Source organism: Eretmochelys imbricata, chromosome 14 (assembly GCF_965152235.1).
Source record: "Eretmochelys imbricata isolate rEreImb1 chromosome 14, rEreImb1.hap1, whole genome shotgun sequence".
NCBI lineage: Eukaryota > Metazoa > Chordata > Testudines > Cheloniidae > Eretmochelys > Eretmochelys imbricata.
Window position 1 is genome coordinate 34,512,880 of NC_135585.1, and position 19,460 is coordinate 34,532,339.

General features: G+C 48.7%; 1 long non-coding RNA gene and 1 pseudogene across 1 annotated transcript in view; both read left to right on the forward strand.

Moving 5' to 3' along the window:
• The window catches only part of LOC144274758 (uncharacterized), a 30,952-nt gene extending 12,186 nt beyond the window's left edge, over positions 1 to 18,766 (forward strand). The window contains exons 2-3 of the long non-coding RNA XR_013347950.1: positions 12,427 to 12,540; positions 18,715 to 18,766. This is a non-coding gene — a long non-coding RNA (uncharacterized LOC144274758). The remainder of the gene's footprint in view (positions 1 to 12,426; positions 12,541 to 18,714) is intronic.
• On the forward strand, positions 13,039 to 14,101 carry LOC144274854 (uncharacterized; annotated as a pseudogene).
• Positions 18,767 to 19,460: the final 694 nt, after the last annotated feature.

Below are 19,460 nucleotides of genomic sequence, written 5' to 3' on the forward strand. Positions count from 1 at the left end.
TGGGCTCTGTAGACTAGCTCGTTGCTGGCTCTCTGGGGACGGAAAAGCCACTTCTTCACCAGCTGCCAGATGATCTTGTCTGCCTTGTTGAGGGGTACCTTCGCCACGGCAGATTCACTTAGGACAAACGAGATGCAGGGGATCAGAAAGGTGTTCAGCGTGTTTATCTTCTGCCACAGTGCCAGCAGGGAGGTGTCTATCTTGGCGGCATTCTGCAAGATCTCCTGGATGGCGTCCTCGGGTGTCTGCCGGATAGGGAAACCCGTCGGCAAGCCGAGGTGCTGGTATGGCTGCCCATCTACCAGGGGGATGACAGCCTCACCCTGGATCTGGAAACCCATCTCCCTTTTGCTGTCATTGATGTGGAGAGTTGTGCACTTCTTTGCATTGAAGTGGAGCCCCATCCAGTCAGCAGCTCGACTGGTGGCATCTAGCATACCGTGGAGGCTCTCTGGATTGTCTGCGGTCAGGACCGGGTCATCCGTGTAAGCCAGGATGCTCACCCTCTCATGGTGGAGGTTGAAGCCATCTGTACCATTGGAGATCGCTCACAGCAACGGCTCCATGTGAGGTTAAAGATGATGGGGCTGAGGGGACAGCCGTGCTTAACTCCACTCCAGATCAGGATCTCGGTGGTCTCCCCTTCGACTGAGCAAATGGTGGTGCTGCATCCCTCGTACAGCTCTCGGATCACATAAAGGAAGTTCTCTAGCATCCCAAATTCCTGGAGTGTGGCAAAGTTGTGATGGTGGGGCATGGACCCAAAGGTGTTAGCCAGGTCAAGCCACTCTACTGCACACTGCCTCCACTGCCTTCTGGCCGTTTGGATGCAGTTTGGAGGATGAAGTTGTGTTCATAGCAGCCCTCGCAGGACATGAAGGCTTTCTGGATGGAGCTGATGGGTCCCCTGCCCACCGACCACTCCATGATCCTCGATGCCAGGCAACTGGCATACAGCTTGTACATTGTGGAGCAGAGGGAGATGGGCCTCCAGTTGCTGGGGTCATCCGGCTCGCCCTTCTTGTACACCAGCACCATCATGGCCTTCTTCCAGGTGCTGGGAGTCCAGCAGAATCGCTTGCACTGGTTGAAGAGCGTGGCGAGGACCAGGCAGCCAGAATCTTGCTTTTTCAGGAGGCTGTAGGGGACGCCGTCTTTCCCAGGAGTCGTGTTTTTTGTTTTGAGAGTCTGGCCATCACTTCCTTGGGCGTACGGTCAGGCTGCAGGACGCCTGCTTCGTCGACACGGGGCAGGGGCAGAGGCACTCTGGGTGCTGCGTGTCACTCCGGGCTGTGCGTCAAACACATCACTGAAGTCGCTGTAGAGACGCTCAGATGGGATCGTGCAGTAGGGCGAGGGCCCATCTAAGATCTCCCTCATGGCCTTGGAGTGGTTCGCCCGGTACAGCTTTCGGATCCTGGAAGCCGCTTCTGGATCGTAGCGGCGGCTGGTGTCTCTCCTTCTGGCTCCCCTGGTGGTGGTGGTGTTGTGGTTCACAGCTGGCATTCTGTGGGCAGGCGAGGCGTTCTCCTGGTTCATACTCCTCCCTGGGATCAATTTCCAAGGACAGTTCTCAGGTGAGCCTGTCTACAAGGAGGTCAAAGCCGTCAAAGGAAGCCGTTGCTTGTAGCTCCTCGGTCCAGGCAGTCTCCCACAGCGTGGCAGCCCTCACCATTGACCGCTGGTCCTCAGGGTCCTCGACCTCTTCCGGTGCAGGCTTTGAGCCTGCTGCATGGTTGGCCTGCGGTCTCTCTTGTGGGTCAGGATTCCCATCGGTTGGGTGCTGGGGCAGGATCTCTGGCGGGATACTGGTGTTGGTAGTGGTCAGAGAGATGCGGTCCGACTCGGGGGTTGCTGGGACACCGCCGGTCCTTCTATGAGTGGCTGCTGCCTGGGTGGTTGCTGCTGGAGCGTGAGATCTCCTGTAGGCCGTGTCCCGCAGAATAGACTTGGGGCCGTGCTGGTCCGTCTGCAATGAAGACCTGGTGCTTTGGTGTGGCGGTGGGGCTGGTTCCTCCAGTGATGCCTGGAGTTTGTAGGGCAATCTGGGGCATGGCGCTGGCTCCTCCAGTGGCTGGAGTTCAAAGGGTGGTCTTAGGCGTGGCGCTGGCTCCTCTCTCTGATGGCTAGAGTTGGCAGGGCGGTCTGGGGGGGTGCTGGCTCCTCTGCCTGCTGGAGCTCAGGGCAGTCTGAGGCATGGCTCTGGCTCCTCCGGTGGTTGGAATTCACAGCGTGGTCCGAGGGGCGGCGCTGGCTCTTCCAGCGACAAGATCTCGAGCAGCTATGCGTGGTGGGGCGCTGATCCTTCTGGGGACGGAGACATACTGGACAGGTGGCGAGGCAGCACTGAGTCGTCTTAGCATGGAGATCTGCTTGGCGATATGCAAGGGTGAGACAGGCCTCCTGCTGGCAAGGACCTGGGTGATGTTCCCCGAGGCAGCAGGTACTTTCTCAATCACAGCATCCCGTTCTGTGGGCCTGGCGATGGGGCTTCTTGGTGGCAGCTTATGAGGTTGGCTTTCTTTGTTGAGGCTCAGGAGAAGCGGGTCAGCAGGCAACAGGAGGGCTGGGAGCTGGGGCAGGAGACTGTTCCCTTGAGGTGTTTCCTGCAGGTGACTTGGTGCATCTTGCATTGCTTCTGCGTCTCAAAGGGCAGGCTGCAGAGGGTACAGCTGAAGGCGACCCGCTTGCTGTGGCATCTCTTCAGGTACCTGGTGACGCCACCAAGGAGGTGGAAGCTTCAGGGCAGAGAGCAGATGGGGCAGATGAGCATGTCCGCAGCAAGGGGGTACAACAGGTAGATGGGGTGCTCAAAGTAGCAGTAGCTCCAGAGTAGCAGCAGTGGAATACATCTTCACAGCAACATCAGTTTTTTCAAAAATGGCAGCAGCAGAATCCATCTTCAGAGCAGGTGTTGTAGACATCCATCAAATAAAAAATTAAACTGATAAGAGCAGGTACTACACTCGATCTGAGCTCCAAGGAGCCGAGAAGCTTGAGAGAGGAGGTAGGCAGCCTGCCAGTGTATGCTCATATATTACACTCCCACCATACCCTGTAAAACTTTAGTTTTATCTCTTACCTCTTTCCATTATACTAACAAACCCATCTGGCCAGGCAGAAGCAACACACACAAGTGTCTTGTCCTTTGGTCAAACATATTAGTATAATATAAGAATATCTAGATAAGAATATCTAAAATCAAATGGGCAAACAAGATGCAAAATTCTATCTCAGGCAGGGCTGGCCTTACCATGAGGTGAACTGAGGTGGCCACCTCAGGTGCCAGACTGTGGGGGGAGGGGGGGAGCACCACAAGGACCCAGAGTGTAGAAAATTGTCTGCTGCTGGTGCATCTGTATTCTCTCTGCTCTAGATGCACAGAGATGGTGGAGTGCTGTGCTGGGGGAAGGACGGCACAAGAGACATAACAGGCAGGTAGGAGAAAAGGTGAGACGGAATAACAGAAAGCAGCAGGGGCTGCAGGGAGAGAGAGGAGGGGGAGCAGGCTTGTCCCCTTGTCTGCCCCGGCCCAGCGCCTGGAGCAACAGCTTGGATGTACTTCTCTCACTACCTGATCCTGCACCGCAACCAGCACTATGGGGAAACTTTGGTTCCTGAGTTCCTACTAGCGCTATATTGCCTTCAAAATCAACTACACACGGGTTACAATTTAGCTGCATTTCAACTTTTTTATTTAACTGCATCAGTTTAATTAAGCATCACTCAATCTAATCTGAATCCCAAATAATCTAGAGCAATTCATTTGTGTATCTGGCCGGTGGTCTTATTACTCTATCTTCAGAGGCAGTCCCATGGCCCCATGCTATTGTTTTCCGACTGACCACTTGAGATTCAGTTGTGGCGTCTGGTATTGTTAGCGTCTCTGGGTTGGATGTTGACACTCTTGCTGTTTGTATTGTCTTTTCAGGTTTTAGACCTTCTTCTGTCAAGTGATGCACCACATATTTTATCTCTGTTAGAGCCAACTTGCATTTCCTTTTGTTCAGTTTCAGGTTCCTTTCACAACGCTTGTCAAGTAGTCTCTTGAGTCTTTCATCACGTTCTCATATGGTGTTCCCCCACACCAGAATGGCATCTGTATTATAACATTCAACACCCTCCAGATCTTCACAGGTCTGTTGGGTCACTGTTGGGTATTCTTCAGCAGCGGCACAGATGCCAGAAAGGAATTTTGGTAAATCTGTACCTGTCAAATGGTATGTCAAATATACAAAGTCTAGAACATTTTTTCATCCAGCTGTACTTGTCGAAATCTATTATGGCATCTAAAATAGTGAAAACGGTAGCTTTTACTAGCTTGCTGGCAATTTCTTCTACTTTAGGGAATTGAAAATGTTCCCTTCTTATTGTTTTGTTCATACCTACATGTCTACAACCCCCCGTCTCTTTCCCGATGCTCCCCGCACAAGCCGCCCCAGCAGCGCCAGGGGCGCGTTTCTCGGGGACTCTCTCGGCTTCGGTCACGCCGGGGGTGTCACTGGGCTCCGGACGGGGAGCAGGGCGAGGCTTGTGGCTGGTCTCTGGCAGCGGAGGGGTTAACCCTGTGGCTCGCTGCTGAGGGCGGGGAAGTTGCTCTGGCTCTTGCTGCTCCGCAGCTCCGGGGCTGAGCTTCCCGGGTCAGACGCCGCCGCCGCCGCCTCCATCGTGAGCCGGAGCTTGGGCTGAGCCGCTGCTGCTCCCAGCGGGGTGTGTGCGGGGAGAGCCCTTCCCCAGCGCCCCTCGGGGCCCAGCCGGGGGGACTTTCTCCGGGGGCTGGAAGCAGCCCCGGGCTCCGCCGACACCAGCCCCTGAGCCGGAGCCTGCAGGGGCGGGTGCAGGGCGGGTGGGATGTTACAGAAGCACAGAATCCCCGATCAGCTTGTGTGTCCGCACAAAGCGGCCTCAGATGTGCCCGAGCTGCTGTTCTCATGGCCTGGCTTGCGCTGCCTTCTTGTCCTGAGCCCTGTAAAGTCGTTTCGCTCCTTAAGTCATTTACTTTTCAAACTGTTTTTATTGCTCTGAGACCTTCATCCTTTCCCTTCATTAACATTGTGCAGAGGGCTGTTTTTATGCATCATTCTGTGTATTTTTAATAACAAGAGATCACTGAAAATATTCTGGTGCTGGTCGTTACAGCAATCCCATCACACACTGTTTCTAGTGTAGCACTTCCTGTTGGTACTGCAATTGTAGTTTTTCATTATAATTTTTTGTTCTTTTTTTTTTCCTAGACAAGTTTATTCTTTGGGACCACGTGATATCAAGGCTGACAGATTTCTTGGGTTAGTGTCAGAACACTTCCCCCCCCCCCGCTGATAATAGCTCACCTTAGCTCACTGATCACTCTCTTTATAGTGGGTATGGCAACACCCATTTTTTCATGTTCGCTGTGTGTGAATCATAGAATATCAGGGTTGGAAGGGACCTCAGGAGGTCATCTAGTCCAACCCCTGCTCAAAGCAGGACCAATACCCAACTAAATCATCTCAGCTAGGGCTTTGTTAAGCCTGACCTTAAAAACTTCTAAGGAAGGAGATTCCACCACCTCCCTAGGCAATGCATTCCAGTGTTTCACCACCTTTCTAGTGTGGGAAAAGTTTTTCCTAATATCCAACCTAAACCGTCCCCACTGCAACTTGAGACCATTACTCCTCGTTCTGTCATCTGCTACCACTGAGAACAGTCTAGACCCATCCTCTTTGGAACCCCCTTTCAGGTAGTTGAAAGCAGCTATCAAATCCCCCCCTCATTCTTCTCTTCCGCAGACTAAACAATCCCAGTTCGCTCAGCCTCTCCTCATAAGTCATGTGTTCCAGTCCCCTAATCATTTTTGTTCCCCTCCGCTGGACTCTTTCCAATTTATCCACATCCTTCTTGTAGTGTGGGGCCCAAAACTGGACACAGTACTCCAGAGGAGGCCCCACCAATGTCAAATAGAGGGGAACGATCATGTCCCTCGATCTGCTGGCAGTGCCCCTACTCATACATCCCAAAATGCCATTGGTCTTCTTGGCAACAAGGGCACACTGACTCATATCCAGCTTCTCGTCCACTGTAACCCCTAGGTCCTTTTCTGCAGAACTGCTGCCGAGCCATTCGGTCCTTAGTCTGTAGCGGTGCATGGGATTCTTTTGTCCTAAGTGCAGGACTCTGCACTTGTCCTTGTTGAACCTCATCAGATTTCTTTTGGCCCAATCCTCTAATTTGTCTAGGGCCCTCTGTATCCTATCTCTACCCTCCAGCGTATCTACCTCTCCTCCCAGTTTAGTGTCATCTACAAACTTGCTGAGAGTGCAATCCACACCATCCTCCAGATCATTAATGAAGATATTGAACAAAACCAGCCCGAGGACTGACCCTTGGGGCACTCCATTTGATACCGGCTGCCAACTAGACATGGAGCCATTGATCACTACCCGTTAAGCCCGACAATCTAGCCAGCTTTCTATCCATCTTATAGTGCATTCATCCAGCCTTTCTTGAACTTGCTGACAAGAATACTGTGGGAGACCATGTCAAAAGCTTTGCTAAAGTCAAGGAACAATACGTCCACCGCTTTCCCGTCATCCACAGAGCCAGTTATCTTGTCATACCAGGCAATTAGATTAGTCAGGCGTGACTTGCCCTTGGTGAATCCATGCTGACTGTTCCTGATCACTTTCCTCTCCTCTAAGTGCTTCAGAATTGATTCCTTGAGGACCTGCTCCATGATTTTTCCAGGGACTGAAGTGAGGCTGACTGACCTGTAGTTCCCAGGATCTTCCTTCTTCCCTTTTTTAAAGATGGGCACTACATTAGCCTTTTTCCAGTCATCCGGGACTTCCCCCAATCGCCATGAGTTTTCAAAGATAATGGCCAATGGCTCTGCAATCACAGCTGCCAACTCCTTTAGCACTCTCGGATGCAACGCATCCGGCCCCATGGACTTGTGCTCATCCAGCTTTTCTAAATAGTCCCGAACCACTTCTTTCTCCACAGAGGGCTGGTCACCTCCTCCCCATGCTGTGCTACCCACTGCAGTAGTCTGGGAGCTGACCTTGTTCGTGAAGACAGAGGCAAAAAAAGCATAGAGTACATTAGCTTTTTCCACATCCTCTGTCACTAGGTCGCCTCCCTCATTCAGTAAGGGGCCCACACTTTCCTTGACTTTCTTCTTGTTGCTAATATACCTGAAGAAACCCTTCTTGTTACTCTTAACATCTCTTACTAGCTGCAACTCCAGGTGTGATTTGGCCTTCCTGATTTCACTCCTGCATGCCTGAGCAATATTTTTATACTCCTCCCTGGTCATTTGTCCAATCTTCAACTTCTTGTAAGCTTCTTTTTTGTTTAAGATTAGCAAGGATTTCACTGTTAAGCCAAGCTGGTCGCCTGCCATATTTACTATTCCATCTACACATCGGGATGGTTTGTCCCTGTAACCTCAATAAGGATTCTTTAAAATACAGCCGGCTCTCCTGGACTCCTTTCCCTCTCATGCTAGTCTCCCAGGGGATCCTGCCCATCAGTTCCCTGAGGGAGTCAAAGTCTGCTTCTCTGAAGTCCAGGGTCCGTATTCTGCTGCTCTCCTTTCTCCCTTGTGTCAGGATCCTGAACTCGACCATCTCATGGTCACTGCCTCCCAGGCCTCCATTTGAGAAGCATTTCCAGCTGGGGGCAAGCCAACAGACAGTCTGTGCAGATGGAAACTACAGGCTTTTTCTTTGCCAGGATGTAGATTTTTGTCCCGCCCTGTTTCTTGCCAAAGAATGGCCATGTAGCAGGTAATGATCCATCAGCCTTGTTTTCACCTGGCGGAGGCATCAGTTTGCTCTTTGTCTCTGAGGAACTGGTTTGGCCATTTCAGACTTACTTGTAAAGCATATTTTTAGTTATGATTGCAGCTTATGTTTATAACTTCACATACAATGCAGCTACTTGCATTTTGCCATGATGATATTGGTCAGCAAATGATGAGTTTTTCAATGATGCCTCACAAGGCACGCCTTGTCGTCAGTTGTTGGCTACGTGTATGTTCTCTCTGTGTGCTGCACCAGCTCTGTGCAGATATCTGATGCAGGAGACCTCGCTGAAACTGCCCAAAAACATCACAGACTCAGGTCATGGGAAGGTGCTCAGCCAGGTTTATTGCCAACAAAGCACTGTAGTATTGCCCTGGTTACATGTACACTAATACATGAATGCCCGTGACAATGGACCAGCTCAGTGAGTGTTGGGACTTTCTGCTTTCCCCTTGGCCAAAAACACCCCTTCTGTGACCTCTCTTTTATACACTGAGACAAACAAGCTATATATTGCCCCTCTGCCATGGTTAGTTACCACCCTTTACCTGGCATCTGTAGGCTCAATCAAAACATCCCTATCCATCACCTTGTCATGCTGACCTTATTCTTAGGAGGGGTCAGTGTGTCCCTGTATCATCTTCAGGGAGTGTGTTTACACCATAACCTTGTATCTGAGCAGCAATAGTGAGTGCCAACTCCTCAGGGCTTGGAGGTCCCTCTTCTCCAGCAGCAGGGAGAGCACAGCCCACCTGCTTGACAGGAGGAGCACCATGCTGCCCAGGGGCTCTGCCCAGATGATGGCAAGGTCTGCAGCAAGGACATCCCAGAATGTGCAGTAAAACTGCATGGTCAGCCATTGATGCCTGCAGATTTGTTAGTGGGCATCAAACAGAGGGCTTCTGAGAGCTTGGCCAGAGTGAGAGGAAGCTGTAGTCAGTCTCGGTCACCCAGGCCGACCTTCAGGAGCTCATCCCACAGGGCCACTCCAATGTCAGTATTGGTTGATCCAGAGAGAAAATGTTGGTGTAGAAAGCTCTCACCCTTTATCACATGTGCTCCAGATCCACAAGAGGGGTGCCATCTTCTGCTAGGAGATAGGTGATGTGGTTTTTTTGCTCTTCTGCTCTTCTCCAGAGCACAGAAGAAGCAGGAGCCACAATACATCTCCTAAAGGGGTCCGATACATGACCAGACAAAAGCAACTTGGACCTAGTGTTTCTCCCAACACACACTGTGCAGGGACAGATTTTCAGGGTTGGTAGCCATGCATCTCTCCACCTCCATGACCTTCCATTCCAACTTATCAATCACGGCTTCCATCACTGCTCCATCCCTCTTTCAGCTGCTTGTCAGTGGACCAGTTCATAGAAGGTCAGACCTTGTGGTCGGAATGGGAGTCAGGCCTAGTCATTGGAATCCAAGTGCCAGAGCCAAAGGTCAAGACGGTTGGAGTGAGGAATCAGAGCCGAGGGTTGGAACTGGATTACCAGGAGTCAGGGAAGGCAGGACCAGGGCTGGTTCTGATCAGGAGAGGAACAAGACTGGGTGCAGGGTAAAAGCTGGACTGGAGCTGTGGAGGAGTGAAGCAGGAGTAGGGCTTGGAGAGATGAGCACAAGGAGGCAGACAGTCCATGGCCATGTGCCTTGAGCAGCGAGTGAGATACTACTGCTGCTGTGCTTCAGAACCGGCTTTCTAGCTTCCTCAGCCAGTCAGGCAGGGCAGGTCATCAGGCAGCCTAGCCAACTCGTTAGGGTGTCAGGAGCACAGAGCAAGTGCAGCTGCAGGGCCCTACTCCTGACACTGGTCTGGTGGGGTAGTCTCAGCAAAACAGCTTGACACTCACCTTGACCACTTCCCAACATCTCCGTGCCTCTACAGTCACCAGTCCAGCCAAACCTCCCGGAAGGACTCCACAAAGCCAGCATCCTCTTACATGGTATTATTACAATGCCAGCAAGCCGGCCTGAGCTGCTCAGCTACGAGGGGGTGTCACCGTGCCTCAGGGGGTCACAACTGAGAATACCAAATTCAGGACAAACGGCTAAGCAATAGGGCAGACACACCCCAAAACTGGTGATTATTCTTCCATAAGATATACCAAACCAGCAACGAAAGTAAACTTCTGTCTCACCATGCTGGCTAACAAGAAGTCAGAAATGCAGCCTCCTTTGATATTCCAGTCCTTTTTTCAACACGCAGACTCTAGACTTATTGATGAGTGCTTATTTAAAACCAATTTAATCAACCAGAGGGTTCTTCTGATTCCCAAGGACAAGCCATGTACCCAGGTCAATATATAACTCAGATCTTACCCAATAGTCATGCTGTTGCCAATCCTTTAGTATCTAATATCTAAAGGTTTATTTATCAGAGAAGAGAAAGAGGGGAGAATTAAAATCGGTTAAAGGAATCAAATACATATGCACATTGCAAAGTTTTTGTATCAGGTTTGAGGCAGTAATGACATAAACTACTGGCTTGTTAGGTCTCTGCTTCCTTCCAAAAGATTGGAAGGTCAGAATGCTCCCATTAGTATAAGTCTATAGTCCAGAGATCAGAGCAGGGAAGACGCAAAATGGAGATGTTTCCATTGTGTTTGTTGATGGGCCATCAATTGAATACTCCATTCACAATGTGCAGGCTAGACTAGATGTAAACTACCTTGAGGGTGTTACCACAGGAGCAAACATATTTGAAATACAGGTACATAGTCAATATTAATAACTGGAAATACAAAAAAATGATATACACATACAAACAGGATAAACATAGTCAGCAAATCATAACTTTTCCCTTGATACCTCACATGACATTTTGCACAAGATTTGGTAGCAACAATGATGTACATGGTCCTATTTTAATCATGTAATGTCACAGGGGGACCTTCCCAAGGACTAAATGATGGTCCAAGAAGGGGTCTGGCTGAATGTGTGAGGAATGGGCCCACAAGATATAAAAATGTGAAAGGTAGATTCTTTCCAACCGAGGGGTGTGACTGAGCCACCTGCACCCAGAGAAAGGTGAAGGAGGTGGAGGACTGGGCACCCGAGGAAGGTTAGGAAACAACATAAAGAGGCTGCTGCTGGCAGAGTAGAACCAAGGCAGCAGAAGGAGAGCTCAGCTGTAGCCATAGCCACACACGCCCCCGGAGGATCAGCACAGCCAAATGCCACCATGGCCAGCTGCAGGAGCAGAAGCTAATTTGGGCAGCCTGAAGGCCCGCATAGGCAGTAAGGTATCAGGAGCGTCGGAAGGGCCTGAAGCAGCCAACCAAGGATTCACCTAGTTGCTCAGAGAACTTTCTCTGTCTCCTTCTGGATTAAGTAGTGCATCCAAGCCAAATAGTAAGGTTAGCCGTCGCCCCCACTCAGGAGCTTTGTGAACAGAGCCCTTGGGGAGCTACAACTCTGCTAGATCCTTTCTCTACAAGCTCTAAGTGACCTGCCAGGCAGCAGCTGCAATCTGAGCACTGCCTCTGGGCCTCGGTTTCAGACCTGCAAGCCCTCACAAGAGCTCACGTTTTAAGTAATGTGTTCCTGTTCTGGCGTGGGATGCGGGGAATGGGACTGGCCATGATGGAGATTTAGTTGTACCCTGGAGAGTGAAGCAGAATGCTCAACTCCCCTGGGCAATAAGCTGGGCCATTCCCGAGGCAGAGGTAATGCACCTTTACTCCAGATGAGTGTCATGGGATCTTGTATGGTCTATAGCCCAGTCTCTGTAAGATTGGGAAGAAGCCTCTCTGGGTGGGTGTCAGGGTTCCCTCTCCATTCTGAACTCTAGGGTACAGATGTGGGGACCTGCATGAAAGACCCCCTAAGATTATTTCTACCAGCTTAGGTTAAAAACTTCCTCAAGGCACAAATCCTTCCTTGGACAGGTACTGCCGCCACCACCAAGTGATTTAACAAAGAATCAGGGAAAGGACCACTTGGAGTTCCTATTCCCACAAAATATCTCCCTAAGCCCTTACAACCCCCTTTCCTGGGGAGGCTTGAGAATAATATCCTAACCAATTGGTTACAAAGTGATCACAGACCCAAACCCCTGGGTCTTAGGACAATAGAGAAATCAGTCAGGTTCTTAAAAGAAGGATTTTATTTTATTTTCTTTAAAAGGTAAAAATCCCCTCTGTAAAATCAGGATGGAAAATAACTTTACAGGGTAACAAAAGATTCAAAAACACAGCAGAACTTCCTCTAGGCTTAGTTTCAAAGTTACAAAAAACAGGAATATACCTCCCTCTAGCAAAGGAAAAATTCACAAGCAAAACAAAAGATAATCTAAGATGCCTTGCCTTGCTTTTACTTACAATTTTTGTCATATGAGAGCCTTTTAGGATGGTTTATAGGAGAAGGAGTTTTCTGACCTGATGCTTCTCTGCTTCCCAAGAGAACACGCACCACAAAGCCTTCCCCCACCAAGATTTGAAAGTATCTTCTTTCCCCATTGGTCCTTTTGGTCAGGTGTCAGCCAGGTTATTTGAGCTTCTTAATCCCTTACAGGTAAGGAGGAATTCTAGGCTACCCTTAGCTGTATTGTTATGAGAGTGGGTGACTCAGATCCTGGGTCCTGAAGTAGTAATAGGGATGACCTTAATAAACAAGATCAACACATGATAAATTGTTTCCCAAGCAGGATTTCCAATTTCCAAACCTAATGTGAACTCCTGGATGAAGCGAGGGGAGGAGCTGCACATCCTGAATCTCCAAGGCTATGAGAAAGAGGCGATCATCAGCGACACCCACACAGGTGAGGAATCAGCTAAACTGACTCAGAAACCAATTACTGTATCCTCATAGCAGATGTCACTTAGACTTGATGAAAATGCCCATCTGACCCTTCAGCCTGTCTTCATCTCCAGTGAGAGGATGTGGAGGAAGGATGGATTCTCTCTTCTGGGGAGGGGTTGTGAGGAAGGAGGATGAACTCAGCTCATGATATTTCAACTTCCCCAGCTATTATATGGGTGTGTTTTCCCCTTTTCCTGTTCCCCTTTCAGAGTTTTCCTTTCCCCCCAGCACAGAGAATGACTCCTGTTTGGATTATCTCTCTATCCCACAGGGGATGGGACGGTGAGTGAGAACAGCGAGAAGAGTCTTCAGCAGGAAGGTCCTGAGCAAATGGCACCACATGGGATGTTATGGGGAAGATCTGAAGGGAATGTTTCCCAGAATCCTGAGCAGAGAGAAACTTGTGAGAGTCAGCACAGGCCAGATAGGCAGCAGGGAAACCATCCAGGAGAGGGACATGGTAAATCCACCCACAGGAGCAGAGTGGTCAAAAGAAACAAAGAAACTGATCAACAGAGAATACACGATCAAGAGGGAGCCTACACTTGCAGTGACTATGGGAAAAGCTTCCAATGGAGACCAGTCCTTATCTTACACCATAGAATCAACACAGGCAAGAAACCCTTCAACTGCTGTGATTGTAGGAAGAACTTCAATGAGAACTCAAATCTTATTATCCATCAGGGAATACATACAACTGAGAATCTGTAACTGCCCTGACTGCGGGAAAAGCTTCCCTTGGTGCTTAAGTCTTATTGAACATCAGAGAATCCACACAGGAGAGAAGCCCTTCAACTGCTGTGACTGTGGGAAAAGCTTCAATCGGTGCTCAAATCTTAACATTCATCATGGAATCCACACAGGAGAAAAACTCTTTAACTACTCTGACTGCAGGAAATGCTTCAGGGAAAGCTCACACCTTGTCACACATCAGAGAATTCATACAGGAAAGAAACCCTGTAAGTGCTCTAACTGCGGGAAAAGCTTCAGTCAGAGCTCAGACCTTATTAAACATACAAGAAAGAGACCCTATAACTGCTCTGATTGCGGAAAAAGCTTCCATCGGCGCTCAAGGCTTATTGATCATCAGAGAATCCACACAGGAGAGAAGCCCTTCAACTGCTCTGACTGCAGGAAAAGATTCAGTCAGAGTTCATACCTTATTAAACATCAGATACTACAAACGAGAGACACCCTATAACTGCCCTGAATGCAGGAAAAGCTTCCGTCAGAGCTCAGACCTTGTTAGACATAGGAGAATCCACACAGGAGAGAAACCCTTCAACTGCTCTGATTGCAGGAAAAGCTTCAGGGAATGCTCAAACCTTAATGCACATCAGAGAATTCACACAGGAGAGAAACCCTATAACTGCTCTGACTGCGGGAAAAGTTCGGTCAGAGTTCATACCTGTGACGAAGTGGGACTGTTCTTAATGTTTCCTCTGAATAGTGTGGGGGTGCCTCAGTTTCCCCTAGGCAGCTCTTAAGTATCTAGGTGGTGGGATAAGGGTGTATGATCATTGCAGAGCCCTAGAGAGCACGTGTGTGCAGGGGTTTGAACACAGAGAATGGCCAACACCCTGTTTCCTGGCAACTGATGGCCTGGGCCCTTTCCCCCCTGCAAGGTGAGAGCTAAAGGGTTGGAGAACAAAGGAATCAGGTGACCTCGTGGCCCGGGAAAGGGACAAAGCCCAGGGGAGGAGGGGCTGGAGGGAGTTTCAGTTTTGGGGCTGGCTGGAGACATGGAGTGAAGGGCAGACGTGGTTGTCTGGCTCACAGCCCCCCAAAATGGACCCAGCTGAGGGGTCCGGTTCTCTGCACCTACAAGCTCTGTGTTAGACCATGTTCCTGTTGTCTAATAAACCTTCTGTTTTACTGGCTGGCTGAGAGTCACGTCTGACTGCGAAGTTGGGGTGCAGGACCCTCTGCCTTCCCCAGGAGCCCCGCCTGAGTGGACTTGCTGTGGAAAGCGCACGGAGAGGCAGAGGATGCTGAATGCCCCGAGGTCAGACCAAGGAAGGTGGAAGCTGTGTGAGCTTTGTGTCCTGAAGACAGGCTGTTCACAGAAAGGCAACTGCCCCAGAGTCCTGACTGGCTTCATAGGGAGCAGTTCCGGAGCATCGCCCAGGGACTCCGTGACAATACCTTATTAAACATCAGATACTACATGCAAGAGAGAGACCCTATAATTGCTCTGACTGTGGGAAAAGCTTCCCTCGGCACTCAAATCTTCACAATCATCATAGAATCCACACAGGAGAGAAACTCTTTAACTGCTCTGACTGCGGGAAGAGCTTCAGGGATCGCTCATACCTTATTGCACATCAGAGAATTCACACAGGACAGAAACGCTATAACTGCCCTGACTGCAGGAAAAGCTTCAATCAGAGCTTACACATTCTATCAGATCAGAGAACCTAAAGGGGAGAGAGACCCCATAAATTCCCAAGGACAAGAAAAGCCTCAGCTGGAAGTCAGTCCTTGTTGCCCATCAGAGAATCCACCCAGGGAAGAACGCTTTAAATGCCCAGAATTTGGGAAATGTTCAATGAGAGCTCAGCCCTTAATAAACCTCAGAGAAGCTATGGGGAAGAGTGCCCGAGAGCAGAAATGCCTTTCAGCACAACTCATCTTCCATGAGATGTAAGAGAATCCACCCAGGATACACCCCGTAAAAGTGTGCTGGCTAGGGATGGGCAAAGAGAATAACATTTTTGCTTATTCCTACAAATCTTAGCGGGTCCAGCATGGCTACAGTGGCCATGTAGTGAGGACATACAACCTTATTGAAGCAGAGAATGAAATCTCCTCCCTAGAACAGAGCCATGCAGAACAAGAGGCTGAGATAAGATTCCCACATTATGATGGGACTTGATTATGACTTCTTGGCAAATGTGAATGTTTTGTGTTCAGCCACTTCACTTCATTTAAGTGTGATGTTATACACCTAACCCCCTTTTTTCCTTGTCTGCTGTGACTTCTCATTCATCCCTGATAATGATTTTAGGCTAGAATCCATCAAAGGACTTAAGAGTTGTGACAAAGTGTTCCAAATGCCAAACTTTTGGGTACATAGACTATCAGAGGAACAGCAGTGGGATCCACAAAGACTGAGTTATGTGACCAAGCCCCTTATAAAATGAATGAGGAGAGATGGGTGCCTTAGAATGGAATCCCCAAATCCCCACACATTACATGGGGAGCCATGTAAGCTACCTAGTGTGGCATCCTGACAAGAGTGTATGACCTAAGCCCGTTCCTTTTATGGGAATAGGTGTATATCTCTGCTTCCAGTTCATGAGTCATGGAAGTGAGACGATGCTATGATGATAGGGCCCAGTCCAATAGACATTTTCAGAGGCTGCCTAACTCTGCAGTGAGGGAATCTCCCTCATAATCTTTTGGTCAGAGGTTAGGGTACTCACCTAGGATGTGGGAGACCAATTCAAGTCCCCTCCGCACCTAATAAAGCCAAGAGTTTAGAACAGGGATCTGCCACCTCTCAGGGGAGTGCCCTAGCCTCTCAGCTCTCAGATATTCTGAGGTGGGTGTCTCAATATATCCTAGAACCAAGAGTTGGGTCAAGACAGAGAGTGAAAATGACCATATAGAGTGGTGGTTAGGGCACCCATGTGTGAGGTGGATATCTCTGAGTCCAGTCCCCTGGCTCCAATTACTCTTTAAGTGTGCCTGAAGACAAAATCCTAAATCCTGCCACGAAGAAGATTGTGAACTTCATGGCAGCTGGAATTTCTGTAAAGGTTTAAGAAATCAATTGTTGCTAAAATTCTATAGGGAATTTCTGTTCTTCAGGGAAGTTGGAATTTGGCCTTGGAGAGCATAATTATTGCTTCCCATTGGAGTTCAGTTCTGTTCCCTAAAACTGGACTCTTGGGCTGGTAGGTGCTGCTAACTGAAAAGTACCCAGTTCATATAAACCCAACAACTTCCATCCAATTCTGAAAAAGATCCTAATTTCAAATGGTATGAAAGAAAAGAATTCTGCTAGAAATAGTAAAAAGTAAGCCTTAAAACTGCTTCAGATTGCGGAAAATTCTTCTAAAACAAAACTGGAATGGGTTATAGGATTTGAATGTGACACTATTGTAACTAAAACTGACTTAGTGCTGATTGAAACTGCATGCGTTCACATGTAACGTCCACATCCTGGGTAAGCACCCTAACCACTGGGCTAAAAGCTATGAGGGAAACCATCTCCTTTCACCCTCCCCCAGCCTCCTGCCTGTTTTGTGTGGAGCAAGGCAGCCTCTGATCATGCTTACCAGATTGGGCCTCCACCTACCTTCCCCTGGTTTGTGAGTTGCACTGGGGCTTAGAGGAGAGACAAGGGCTTGGGTGCCTAGAATGAGGCAGCTGGGTGCATGCCTAGAAGCAGGAACATAGGCATCTAGAGGATTTTTACCACAAAAACGTAGGTGCTGAGTGAGGTTAAGAGCCTACAGGGATAGATGGAACCTGAGTGGGAGTGCTGTTACCACAGGGGTGCCTAGTAAGGAGTCTAAGAACCTTTGTGAATCCCCCACCCCACCCCACCCCACCCTTAGTACAATGGATACATACAGATAAAGAGATGGGCTCCTTTGGATTGTCAGTATGATGTCCTGACTTGTCTCTGGGCACTGAGGTAGGAGAATGGTTTATTTGTGACTTTCTTGCTTTGAACCAGGAAGAATTGGTGATTCATGTACCCCAACTTTTGTATGTATTATTCTAACCATTTTCAGCTAGAGACATGTCTAAATGCTGCTGCATTTCAAGCTGTAGTAATCATATGACTCTGAATTTAATTAAGAATCATGCTATGCCTAAGATTGATTCTTTCTTAAGACAAAGTAAGAGAAGTATTAAAGATTTTGCTAGATTTTGTTAATTTGACACTGATTTAAACTTGATTGTCCCATCCAACCTATTAGATTTGTCTAATTTCATTTTTTGTTTGAAAGTTTTAATACCAAGTCAAATTATAGTTTTAAATCGAGTTACTACATTGAATTTATAGTTGGTCATTTGATACTAAAGCCATGTTTACATTAAAAACTTTCATCAGTGCAAGTTAAATCAACAGAAAGATGCCCCAGTTAGCATATCACTTGCACACATGCAAACTTGGCTCCCTGCATCAGTGCTGCACATATTCACCAACATGGCACTTTTCACTATCCACCATCTTTGACAGAAGCATGGAGCTTGCACAGCTCCGCTCTGTTGTCATGAATGTTGCAAGCACAGGATGACTAATCCTATAGTATTTGCAGACCCACAAGAAGAACTGCAGCAATGGGGGCCATGACGATTTCCAATACCTCCTGTCTACTCTAGGCAGGATCATGTCTAGTTTATGTAATTAGCATGAGCAGTTGCATACAACGACTGAGAGCTGCTAGGAGTGTTTATCAATCTGGGCAATTAGAAAAAAGCATTTCAAAAATATGTGGGGTTTTAAAAGGTTATGTCTGGCATCTGGTCTCCAAGATTCCTGGGCCGTGGAGTTCACAACTGTGACCAGAGAAGTCAGTGTTGGACATTATGGGATTGCTGATGGAGGACTCTTAGGATGGACATGGGTAACACGGTGTCTACACTCGCACTGCATCGACCAAACCGGGTCGCCCATGGCTCAACACCATACAAGGAGATGGTGTTATTGTGTCCCTGTAATTACTCCTGGGGGAATTCTGTGCTACTGCGCATGCGTATAATTATTGAGTCGCACATATTTTTAATATTTTAAGCAGAAAAAAGCTTCTGCTAGAAGCTGCCATAATCGGAGCAAGACCTCTGTACGGATACTATGTAAGGAGCTGTGTCTCCAGCCTGACAATGATGCCCTTAAGGTCTTGGAGTCAAGGCAGGTCACGGGAGGTGATGTACCTCAGATCCTCCTTTCAGACAGGAGGCAATTGCGGTTACCTCCCTGTCTGGCCATCTGTGTATTGTGTGCCTGATGTTGGATGTCTCTTTGCGCACTGAGCCAGGTGCAAAATTAGATTGCAAAATCCACAAAAAAGGGAAATCTACAGGAAGAAACTAACAGCAGGGGGCTGTGTGTGTGTCCATCTGTCGTGTTTAAGCATAAAGACAAAGGATTGGTCTGATCTCTCTCGGTGTGCAGAGACCTACTGGATCCTTCCCCTCGGAGACAAACTGACAGTACGCATGTCTCATGAAACAAGGGTCCGAGGCTGCCTGGCTGTGAAGTGCTGCAAGGATTTCGCTTGAGCTGTACTTGGTTAGACAGAAGAATATCTTGTTAGTTCAGTCTCGGCTCTAGAATGCATGTTATGACTTTGTTATATGTAACCATTTGTTTCCAACACTTCCACTTGACTCTTGGCTTTGTTGAACCGAGGCATGATTTAGCTGTGAGCCTATGGCAGCGCTGTGTGTTAAGTGGAGCAGTGATCTGAGCTGGACCTGGTAAGCTGGGGCAGAGGATGTTAACTGTTCCTTTGGAAATAGTAAAAAGAAAAGGAGTACTTGTGGCATCTTAGAGACTAACCAATTTATTTGAGCATGAGCTCATGCTCAAATAAATTGGTTAGTCTCTAAGGTGCCACAAGTACTCCTTTTCTTTTTGCGAATACAGACTAACAAGGCTGTTACTTTGGAAATAGTGAATCTGTGAATCCTGCCAGTGCCTAGGGGACCAGGGGCTGGAAGCTCCAGACTGATGCTCAGAGGGCTTGAGGGCAGAGTGGGCCTGTTCCTACCCTGCAGTGACTGCAGGCCCAGCAGCAAGTGCGTGTGGCCAGTGGAATTGGGGAGCTGACCCCTGGCAGGTACAGACAAGGCTCCCTCAGGCAAAGGGCAGGTGGTGGCGAGGTGCCTCCCAGCCCTGGGTATCCTGGGAAGCATTGC